The following is a 12617-nucleotide window of genomic DNA, read 5'->3' as shown; positions in this document are numbered from 1 at the left end:
AGCCTTTATACTTTTAATACTTTTCAATGAAATTATAGCCTAACGTTTTGAGCTTTGACACAGTTAAATTATAATTAACAGCTAAATTGTATTGCTAATAATTCACTTATGGATTCTGATAAGTTTACCAGGTATCAAACAGTGAAACGTTATACGATAGGCCGAGGTATAGCAAGATTTGAGTTTGGTTTATAAAACACAGGAGCCTAAACAAACAATGAATCTATTCTAATGAATCATACAATGACATAGGTAATACTAAATTAATTAATTTGATCTTAAATGAACATTATTTCGTAAGTAATACAACTTTGTCCCTAATTGACAACATGCCAGTTGGTTTGTTTTGATTTAACCTTAAAATTGACATGTGAACATTTAACACATGATCACACTCCCTACAGCCAAAAAGGTTCATCTTCAAAGATATTCCAACGTACCTCAACCGTTTCTAGCTAAAAAATCGAACTGTAGGCCTACATATTTTTGATCGAGTTTCGACCACTGGACGACCTCTAGAATGGTTTATTTCGTTACTAGTGTCGAAAATGGAGTTTTCCTGGTTTTCCTATAATTGGCCTATTTTCTGTAAAAAAGTGAACATCAGTGACTTTTACCGTGTACGCGAATTTATCTGGACATTGCGTCAATTCGTTTCCGTACTTTAAGAAAGAAAATATTGTTACAAGATTTGAATTTGAATGATTAACGATTGATTGAATTTGACTCTCAACGATCGCAAAATCGGCGTCGTCAGAAGACATCAAAGCAACATTTCATCATTCATCATCCTCCAGATCGCACTACAATCCTCCTACACTCATCCGCCATTCTTATTCTGGTTTAAATACCAACAATTAGAAGTCCCTTTCTCAAATAATAATATAGTGAAAATATCTCAATAAATTTTGGTACAGTACAAGTTATAACACATAAGTTGTATTATAAACTTTGCAATTCGCTGAGTACGAAGGTTTTTGTGACGCAACGGCGGTAATATTTATTTGCAAACATATTTTTAAGTAATATTTAATTCTTAATTACTAACAGATAATTATTTTATCAATAAAAATAATTCAGCAGTACAAACTTATTAAATATGATTTCTTTTAGGCCTAATTCTCTAAGTTTTCGCTAGTAGGATAGGATTTCTGCTACGAGGACCTTCTAAGTGGGATTTGTAAGCGAATGTTGGATAAATCTCAACTAAACGAAGCCATATATATATTTTTATTTAATTTGATTTGATACACAAAATGTTATCAATATATGGGAAAACGCGAGACATAACTGCAAGCCTTAAATAATTATATAAATAATAAAAGCGTTATCTCAGCATGAAAACAGGATTTTAGACACAGCTCTTGTCAAATATAGCAACGTCTTAGAGCTAATTTATTTGTTTAGGTGAACTTAATGGTGCAAATATAAATTGAATTATTTTTATTATTTAAGGCGAAGAGTTTAAGAACATTTTTGGTGCATCTAATAAATAAGACGCGTAAAGACACGTGTATACTACTATGCTTGAGTATGCTACTATAAAGTTGAAAATTACTGTAAAAGAAAACATTAATTTACAAGGATAAATACTCAACTCATTAGGGGACATATGTACGTTTTCCTGTTATGAGAAAGATGGATGCTCTTTAATAATCACTCGAAGAATCGATGTGTCATGAGTGCTCCTGGCTCAAAAATCTTATACATTTCCTCCCAATGCGACTGCATTCCTATGAACGCAGTGATCACCCTGGTCGTCAACCCCAAGCGTAGACAACCCTGACAATCGCTCTCTCTCCCTCCCTCACACTCTCTTTCTCCCGCCCCCACCGTTGGCAAATCTCCGCACCAAGAGGTGGCCGACGGCATCCCCCCCATCTACCTGACACCCGTTGGCAAAACTCCGGTTCCCGTTAAAATGAATCAGTTCATACGATTTGGTCTCTGGAATGCCAATGGCTTGGTCAAACATAACCAAGAACTTAAAGCTTTTATTATACAAAACAGAATTGATGTCATGCTTATATCTGAAACCCACTTTACTGATCTTAGTTACTCCAAATTTCTCGCTTTACCACTCAAACCACCCAGGCAACGTTGCTCATGGTGGTAGTGCTATCTTGATTAAAAACTTCATATCACATTATGAATTGCCCAAATATCAACACAACCATCTTCAAGCTACCAGTATAGTAATAGAAAATAGGTCTGGACCGCTCACTATATCCGCAATATATAGTCCACCTCGTCATAAAGTCACTTCCCAAAATTTTACAGACTTTTTTAATACACTTGGCCCCAGGTTCTTAGCAGGAGGAGACTACAACGCAAAACATCCCATGTGGGGCTCAAGACTAGCTAACCCAAGAGGTCGACAACTATTGACATCAGTCACCAATAACAATTTTCAGTTTATATCAACAGCTGAACCAACATATTGGCCCACAGATCCTCAAAAAATTCCTGATTTGTTAGATTTCTTTATTACAAAAGGAATTGGTCAAAACTATATTGATGTGAAAGCAAGCCTAGATTTGTCGTCAGACCATTCGCCAATTATTGTCACCTTAAGTTCGACTGTTGTGTGTAAAGAACAGCCTCTTAAGCTGTTTAATAAATCTACTGACTGGGAAATATTTCGAGACAGAGTAAATGAAGAGCTTTCTCTAAAAATACCTCTTAAAACTCCAGATGACATTGATGACGCTGTAGAAAATTTTAACAATGTAATTCAACAATCTTGCTGGCAAGCGACTCCTAATATACAAAACACAGGAACCCATTTAACTTCCTACAACTATCCATTACATGTAAAACGGAAAGTGGCCGAGAAGAGAAGATTAAGAAGAATTTGGCAACAGACTAGAAATCCGAGAGACAAAACTAAATTTAACAGAGCAACTCAAGAACTTAAGAGGGATCTGAAAAATTTAAAAAATGAATGGTTTTCTGAATATACAGGTAATTTGTCACCTGATAAAACAACAAACTACTCTTTATGGAAAGCTACTAGAGGGATGAACCGTCCAAATATCCTGATACCGCCTATCTCTAAGTCCGATGGAACTTGGGAAAGAAACGATATTGAAAAATCTGAAGTGTTTGCAAACCACTTGGCCGCAGTGTTTACTCCCAATCAAAATCAAAATAATAATTTTAATAATCTTGACGAAATTCTTGAGTTCATTGACTCACCAAATCAGTTATCACCTCCAATAAAGCCCTTTACTCCCTCAGAAGTCTGTAAACTTGTAAACAAATTAAAACTGTTTAAAGCCCCTGGATACGACTTAATCACGGGAAAAGTAATGAAAGAGCTTCCTAGAAAAGCATTTATATACCTGACACTCATTTTTAATTCAATTATACGGACTGAGTATTTCCCGTCACAATGGAATGTTTCAGAAATAATCATGATAGCAAAGCCAGGAAAACCACCCCAACAAGCAAGTTCATATCGACCTATCAGTCTACTTCCAATAACATCCAAATTGTTTGAGAGGCTCTTCTTGAATCGTCTACTTGAAGAAGTAGAGGACAGAAACTTGATTCCAAATCATCAGTTTGGGTTTCGACGGGAGCATTCCACAGTTGAACAAGTACATAGATTGGTTAATACAATTAAAGAAGACCTTGAGAAAAAGAACTATTGTACAGCTGTCTTTATCGATGTAAGTCAAGCCTTTGACAAAGTTTGGCATACAGGCCTACTTTATAAACTCAAACTGAATCTTCCTCATACATTTTATATGACAATTAAATCATACCTAACCGACAGATATTTCAGAGTTAAATTTGGAGATAGCATTACAAAATTGTACCCAATTCAAGCTGGCGTTCCCCAAGGAAGTGTTCTCGGACCTGTACTATATACGCTGTTTACAGCCGATATACCTGAAAATGTGAATACTTCTGTGGCAACTTTTGCTGACGATACAGCTATTTTAGCGTCCCATCCTGATCCAGTGGTAGCTTCACTTAATCTTCAAAATTCCCTAAATGACTTAGAAGAATGGTTGCAAACATGGAAAATAAAAGTGAATGAGAGCAAATCTACTCATGTGACCTTCACTACCAGATTAGGTACTTGTCCTCCTGTAACCTTAAATAATGTTCAAATTCCGCAATCCCACGAAGTGAAATATCTCGGCATGACGATTGACAAAAGTTTAACTTGGAAAAACCATATCTGGAATAAAAGAATGTACCTAAATTTAAAATTTAAAAATCTTTCCTGGCTCCTAAATAGTAAATCAAAATTGACCATTGCAAATAAATTATTACTATACAAAGTAATCCTGAAGCCAATTTGGACTTATGGAATCCAACTGTGGGGAACGTCCAGTATGTCGAACATAAACATCATCCAACGATTTCAGTCAAAAGTTTTAAGGTTCATTCTGCAAGCCCCGTGGTATGTTAATAACAATATCCTTCACAAGGACAGTGGAATTCCTACGGTTGAAGAGGAAATAACCAAATTTAGTGTAAAATATCTAAAGAAACTTGAAAATCACCCTAATCACCTGGCTCTAAACTTCTTGGACAACAGTACCAGTATATACAGGCTAAAAAGGATTCATGTTTTGGATCTAAGCACACGTTTTGTTTGAACAATTTAATTTCCCTTGTTTATTTACATATTTATTTTTTCATTGAAATATTTTTAAGTTAGCTCTGTCAATGGACAGAGATTAACTAACGTTTTATTAAAAGTTGTTATTGTATTTGCTAAATGTTCTAAAAATGAACAGATTGTAAATAAAATTGTGATAAAAAAAAATGCGTTTCATTGAATCGAAAAATAAATAACAGCAATTAAATTATACAGCTGATCAAAATGTAAACAATTATGTTCTTCATAAGGATAACATGGGAACTTTCAAAGCCACTGGGGCAGAACCCAAGGGACTTTGTAAAAAATGTAAGGCCAGTTGGCAAATCTACGCGACACGCTCTTTCCAATGAGATGTCAATGGATAATACCCCCGCCGCAGCAAACCTGCAGACTAAGCGAATTTCCATTTGGATTGGATTTACACTGAAATGTCTACTTAAAAATATAACATTTATTCTTGATTTAAATAGAATTAGTTTAACAAGTACTTAGATTTGCTGCATCAGGGAGGGTAAAACTGTTTTTTTTTTTGTAAAATGTGAATAGTTAGTAAGAAATGAAAACATTTTCCAAATTCAATCAAAATATGTTCACAAACAAGCAAACTACAACAGTTTACTTATTCTCCATAAGAATAACATGGGAATTTTAAATTTACAATATTTTTGAATTTTCTCCGTAACCATTAGGCGCATAATAACGCTTCATTATACTAAATTATTTGTTTTTTTAAGCTCTACAAAATGGTTTGGAAAGAAATTGCTAAATTTTATGTTTTTTGGGTCAAAAATGGGAAAAACCTATTTTTACCCCATAAAACCTCCCGTAAACCCCCGTTCCCATGGTCCGATCATGCTGGATCGCGAACTCGTTCGAATAAACGTACGTTTACACGTTTGTACTAAATTTCATCAAAATCGGATCATTTTTGCTCGAGTTATCGTGCTGACGGACACACATATATATATTTGAACGGATGGTGTTTTTGGCCTCTAGGGACCTCAAAACGAAAAAAAAATCGGTCCCGCGTCCAGGTCTTACCATGAGTACTACGGTAATAGCTTATTCCCTATATGGGAAATTCGCTAAAATCGGTTAAGAAATGGCGGAGGAGTTCAACCGACAAAGTTTCATGTAGCGTATTAATTATATATATATATATACACACCATATTACCACAACTACAAATGTAATTCTACAATATACGGTACGTAGTTTTATCCAAACAAACGATCAAAACCCCCTAATGATATTGTTATTTGATTCAATAGTCAATGCACATAAGCGAGTCTTATCTTTCAAAGCAGATTAAATAATACAAAGGCAGAGGAATGCGCGAGAACGAGGTCACTTCACGGTTGCTATAGAAACGACGAAACTATCCATTAGAATTGCGCGCCAACGTCAACTAAACTCCAGACTGTATAAAGACGCCGAGTGTGTAGTGTTCGACGGAGCTAGGCTACTTTCAGTTGGCAAGACTGGCTTCTAGCCTCGAGCGACGTGTTTCAACCACGAGAAGCGCCTCAAACTCCTGGGTAATCCCCGGTTAGCTCCTCCCACTCTGCCCCCTATCCCCACCTAAAAGACGAGCAAGTGGTAAGTCGGTCGGGTCGATTGACGACAAGTTGGTTTCTCGTATATAATAATTTAGTTTTACAGGCCGGTCAACTGGAATGACGATGAAATAACTTGTCGACGTACTGGTTTTCAGTATTTATCTATTTAATTAAAAAAGACGGTCTAGTGGCCAGACGACCAAGTATCTTGTCGGTCTACTGGTAGGCTCCCTGGTAAGACCTAGACCCGGGCCCGATTTAGTTTTCATTTTGAGGCCCCCAGAGGCCGAAAACACCATCCGCCGTTCAAATTCATAAATAAAATGTAAAATTTAAGATCATATATGTATATAAATTATATATATATATATATATGTATATATACTTTATATATATATATATATATATACATGAGTCCGTTAGCGTGATAACTCAAACAAAAATGTTCCGATTTGATGGATTTTGGTAGAAACGTATCGATTTACGTTTATTCGAACGAGTTTGCGAACCAGCATGATCAGACTATGGGTTTATAAGAGTTTTTATAAGGTAAACGTTGGTTATTCCCATTTCCCCCCTAAAACCACAAAATATAACAATTTCTTTCCTAACCATTTTGTAGAGCTTAAAAAATAAATAATTTTGTATATTGGATCAACTTTGTACGCCTAACTGTTACGAAGATAATTTATAAAAATAAAAATTTAAAATTCCCATTTTATTCTTTTGGATGATAAAAATACCCCCACCGCAGCAACCTGCAGACTAAGCGAATTTCCATTTGACTGATTAGATTTACACTGAAATGTCTACTTAAAAATATAACATTTATTCCCTATTTAAATAGAATTAGTTTAACAAGTACTTAGGTTTGCTGCATCAGGGAGGGTAAAACTGTTTTTTTTTTTTGTAAAATGTTAATAGTTAGTAAGAAATAAAAACATTTTCCAAATTTGATCAAAATATGTTCATAAACAAGCAAACTACAACAGTTTACTTATTCTCCATAAGAATAACATTGGAATTTTAAATTTACAATTTTTTGGAATTTTCTCCGTAACCATTAGGCGTATAATAACGCTTGAATATACTAAATTATTTGTTTTTTTAAGCTCTACAAAATGATTTGGAAAGAAATTGCTAAATTTTATGTTTTTTGGGTCAAAAATGGGAAAAACCTATTTTTACCCCATAAAACCCCCCGTAAACCCCCGTTCCCATAGTCCGATCATGCTGGATCGCGAACTCGTTCGAATAAACGTAGGTTTACACGTTTGTACCAAATTTCATCAAAATCGGATCATTTTTGCTCGAGTTATCGTGCTAACGGACACATATATATATATATAAATATATATATATATACACGGCCGCGCCCGGGAAGCCAGTCACATAAAATATACACTGGAAGTCAGTCAGTTGCACCCCCCAATATATTTCAAGACTATGATATATATATAATATATGTAGGTAAATATCTTAAGCCTAGACATATCTGAACGTATATATCTCTTTTTTTCTTAAAAATACTAAAATATAATTACGTAAAAAATGCTATGCTAATGCAGTCACCACCGCATTTGCATGGGAAAGCCAGTCACGTAAAATTTGTGCTGCTAAGCCAGTCACAATATATTTTACCGCATACCACTGGAATCCAGTCACTGAAAATCCACCCGGGTATCCCGTCACTTCAGTCACTTTCACTCCTGCCCTTCTACTTTGTGATATTTATTTGTTCTACAAGCTTGAAAATCCGCACCTCAAACAAATGGATTATGCTTCAGGCATTGAGCACTCTCATAACCCATCTTTCGCACTTCATTTTAATTAGTTGCCTTCCAGATTACTTAACAATTACTATTCTACAGATTAAATACCTAAATGTCAATGTAATCTTTGGTCGTCTTAATAGTCGTCCTGGCAACTGTGGATACAAATATGTACCGTACTAATTCGCAAGCGTAAGGTGGGAAGTTATTGCTTTATAGTCGCACAATTAGGCCTATTGTTGAGTCCTTGGAGGCAAGCGGCCATCTTGGATGATTTCAAAAAGCTGCAAAATTTATCGTCCAAAAATATTTTTCAAACACCAAAGTGTTTATAATTTAAATAGCTAGTATACTGTGGGATTAGAAATGTTCTTTGTAGTTTTGAATTATTCTCCAAGGGAGTCCATAAAATAAGTTAACGGTCACGGTCATCTTGGAAAAAGGCCAACTAATACGAAAACAATATCCTGTGTTGCGCGGGCCGTAGCACACAAATAGTTTTCCCGCCTCAAACAATCAAAGGCGTGTGGAACAAGGCAAAATTCTTGTGTCTTTTGTGGCGAGAGGTAGGGGCGAGCCTAACGGGTTCCATTGATGGGCTACCCGGCTACCGACCGACCTGGGGTAGCGACTAGCGAGCCAGTGGATGGTTAAAGGTTCTGCCGGTTATTTCCATCTTATTGCTGGTTCTCGAGCTTTTGAGCTCGTTGTACAGTGAAATATTACTTCCCTATTTTATATAGCCACAATCAAAGCGATTTTTACAAGAAAGAATGAAGATATAGACTCAGTGATGTGTGGTTACTTAATTAAGTCATGTTCCTTGATTGTGTACCCTTTTGTAAGAGCCAATAATCAATCAACTTATATTTCTTTATTTTTCGATTTATTATCTATATCAATTCAAGAGGTAGCCCTGTACCGGGTTAACAAATATACCGATTACATTTAACGTGTTTTCTTTGAGTTACGCCCCATGGGATTCCAAAGTTTCACAATGTTTACATTTTTGAAGAATGTAGATAACAGAATGTTTAACGAAGTCAGCTTTAAATGCTGTCAATAAAGTTCTTTGATTTTGCGGTCCAAAAGGTAGAAACTATTCGAATTGTGAAACTTTTAATTTTTGCTACGAGCCTGTTAATTGGAGATTGTGACTTTCTTAATTTAAGGAAGTAAACGTATTAACATGACGTGTTTGGAGTGGGATTTGAAATATGTGACGTGTATCAAACTTTTTCTCTTCAAAATCCTCTCCGATGTAAAACACAGTTACGGCAGCTAGGTTTATTAGAATTCAAAAGTTTTTTAATTGTCCTCCAATGTTTAGAAATTATTTTTCGATCAAGTTGTTTAATGAATAAATAATTGTTTTGCCAAATTATGTTTCGAAAACAGGAAGTAAAAATAGATCAGGAAATAGATATTTTAGTTCAGAAAACAAAGCCAATCAAATAGGCCTACGTACTTTTTAAATAAAAACACTGGTCAGATGGTTTTTAACTTTGCTTTTTATTTACTTCAATAAATTTCTAATAAAAATCACCACAGGTACTAATCTATATAAATAAAATTAGAGTTTTGTCTGTACATTGCTCAGAATCATCAACTTTTAGATTATTTTTACGTTTTAAACATTCAAGAATCCGAAAAATGTTTCATCTCAATTCCGTTATTATCTCAATCATCAATTATTATCTCAATTCCGTTGTTGTCTATCTTCCGTCTGTCACGGTCCAAAGGCCATTTTACGCGGCCTTCTCCTGAAAACGAGAGTACCTATCAAGATCCTCGAATCATTTTAATGTATTCACTGGATTGGCGAAAGTGTCTTTAGCTATTAAAATATGGCCTCGCTACTTTGTAAAAAAAACTTACGGACGTTTAAAACCCAATTTTGTGCGATTTTTGTCAAGTTTTCTCACAATGTTTATCACATAATCATCATATGAAATAGCGAACAGCTGTTCGGATCAAGATTATTTTTCTCTAGCTGTCACTGATATGTTTACATTGAATATTGTTTACAAATACCGCAATCATTTCAGATCAAGTTTCAAAAGCAAATCCAAACCAAGTTGGATTAAAACCGTTTTTCCTTACATAACGGATTTAATTAATCGCAAGTGCAATAATGTGTAGGGTAACCGTAAATGAAAATAGAGCTTCTTTGTGTATAGAATTTCTATCGAGTTTTGGGTTTATAACCGGGGAAAAGACTTTGACTCAGTGTTCTATATGCCTGGGAAACTTACATTTTTTACATAAGCGTTACCAATAGCTTACATATAAGGTTTCAACTCGTTGACGGCACTTCAATGGTGGTTGTGTAAAGTGTTTAGAGACAACTGCAGTGGGTGATTGTAACAGAGGTTTACGGATTATGCTCAAATCGTATTTCTAATGTGTCTTCTCAACGCTATGTGCTGCTCGCTGGACCATACGTCCAACAGACCATTTATCCATCTCTTGGGTTCGTAGGCTTAAACAATTATTCATAAGTTGGTAGCACATATAACTCAGTGTTCCGTACGGACAGGCCAAGAGCACCTTTGATAGTGAAATTTCCAACCTGAATATTTAATGGTGAGGTTGAGGTATAGTATTTTAACTATATATTGTTTGGTTAGTTAGGTAAGGTTAACCTAACCTAACTAACCAAACGATATATGGAATTAAACAATCGAATAATCAATATTACTAATTTAGTTGTTTGTGCCAACAGATATAGAAGTGTACCCCTCATAGATCTATTACGCATTTGATTTTTACTTGAAACTGTCAGATACTGTATTTGTTTGTATATAATAGTTTGGCTAGCATGTCTGAAAATATGCAAACCAATAGTTTTTCTTTATTTAGGAAGGTTTCAACTGACCACTAGAGGATCCCCGTGCGTAGAACGGGCACACAGCTAGTAATTAATATTTAATTAATACATCTTATCTTACTAATATTATAAATGTGAAAGTTTGTGTGTTTGTTTGAAGTTCAATCACGCATTAACTACTGGCACAGAAGATATACTGTTTTAAATTTATAAATAATTTGTCATATTGTGCGAATCTTGGTGATTTGAATTTGGTGATTTGCTTTTTTCTGCTGTTTAGGTGCAGTGGTAGAACATTATTATGGATATGGTAGATGTTTTATGCTATATTATACCGTAAATTAAAGAAACGACACGACGAGTGTCGTTGTCAATAATGTCGTCTGATTCTGACTGATGTCAGATGTTACACTGAATCGGTCACAGGGATAATAATTAGTTGTAACCTACCACTAGCTTACCTAACTAAGTTTGAGTGTTGCTATTTGCAGTGTGGGATGATTGCACTGGACAGTTTAGCTATCTATTTCAGAAAAATAAAGTTTAAAATAAATCAAATTCTAGGATCTGTTCTTAAGTTGTGGCCGTTTTGAGATGGATGCTTTCAGAGTTCAGTTTAGCCTAGCCTGAACAACTGGATTAGTAGCTTGACTTAGTGGTTCATCCATGTTTAGTTTATAAACACTAATCAATGCCTAATCTAGATTATAGGTGCCTTATTCTACTCTGTTTTAAAACTAATATACATAGGCATAAGCTTTAATTTTTGTATTAAATACTGTGTGCATCATTAAGGTAACTCCGTTAGGTTGCTTTTTATAAATAAATAATTTCATAAATCACTGATACCCTATATCATCTAAGTGTGCTCAGTACATAATGACACTCTCTCAAAAAAGTACTAATCCTAACCCAAAAAAATATAGATAGGTAGCTTTAGGCCTACAGAGGATGAGTGTTTATATTTATATCACTTATATTTATATGTCTGTGGTTAGGTTTTGGTTATGTTTGCCTTAAGATGGTTTGATTGGTTTGACTAGATATCAAATAAACTTCCAATTTACTTATAGTGCAGCCTAGCCCTAATTTGTCAGTGTCAATGAAATAGTGCAATATCAAGGAGAACCAAACTTGGATATACAACCATGTTTATACCTAAGGTTCCTTTTTGGTACTAACCAACAAGGATCAACCGTAATTATTTTCAGTCAGAAAGTGTCCTGAGTTTCCAGAAAATTGTAACTTATTACATTTTAAAAATTGAGGGTAAATTAAACGTTTCGGTTCTGGTTTTGGAGCGAGTCCAAGTTCTTGCAGTGACTAATACTTCAAAGGAAGGAAGGTGGGAAGATTTTCATACTACTAATAGCCTTCTTTGAATTCAGCGTGAAAAATACTGGGTAATTTCTATAGTTTCGGCCATTTAGGGGAACCAAACAAATTTTTAAAAACTCTTCTATCTCATCATTTCAGTAAACTATGATATTATTATTTGAATAGAAGTTAAATGTCAAGAAAAAAAAATACCGCAAATTATTATTTTTGGGATAGCATTACATTGACCAAGGAATACTCTCAAAGTGTAAAGTTTCCCGAACAAAGCTTGGTCCCCAGCTACTTGTCAAACAACGCAATAATGTACGTTATTTCATAAAATTTGTACCTGAGAAATGTACAAATGGAAAATGCATTTCTCGTAAGTGTAAGCAAATCTTAAAATGATAGGATTTGTAATGATACGATCTTAAAACGAGCAATTCAGTATTCTTATTCAAAACACCAAATACCCGCCACTGGATCAAAATATGCCCGCACGGCGCAATCCGGCACGG

Source organism: Macrosteles quadrilineatus, unplaced genomic scaffold, assembly GCF_028750875.1.
Source record: "Macrosteles quadrilineatus isolate MER2022 unplaced genomic scaffold, UCM_ALF_1.0 Scaffold_2__2_contigs__length_208266976, whole genome shotgun sequence".
NCBI classification, from domain to species: domain Eukaryota; kingdom Metazoa; phylum Arthropoda; class Insecta; order Hemiptera; family Cicadellidae; genus Macrosteles; species Macrosteles quadrilineatus.
Note: the sequence above shows the minus strand (reverse complement) of the source record.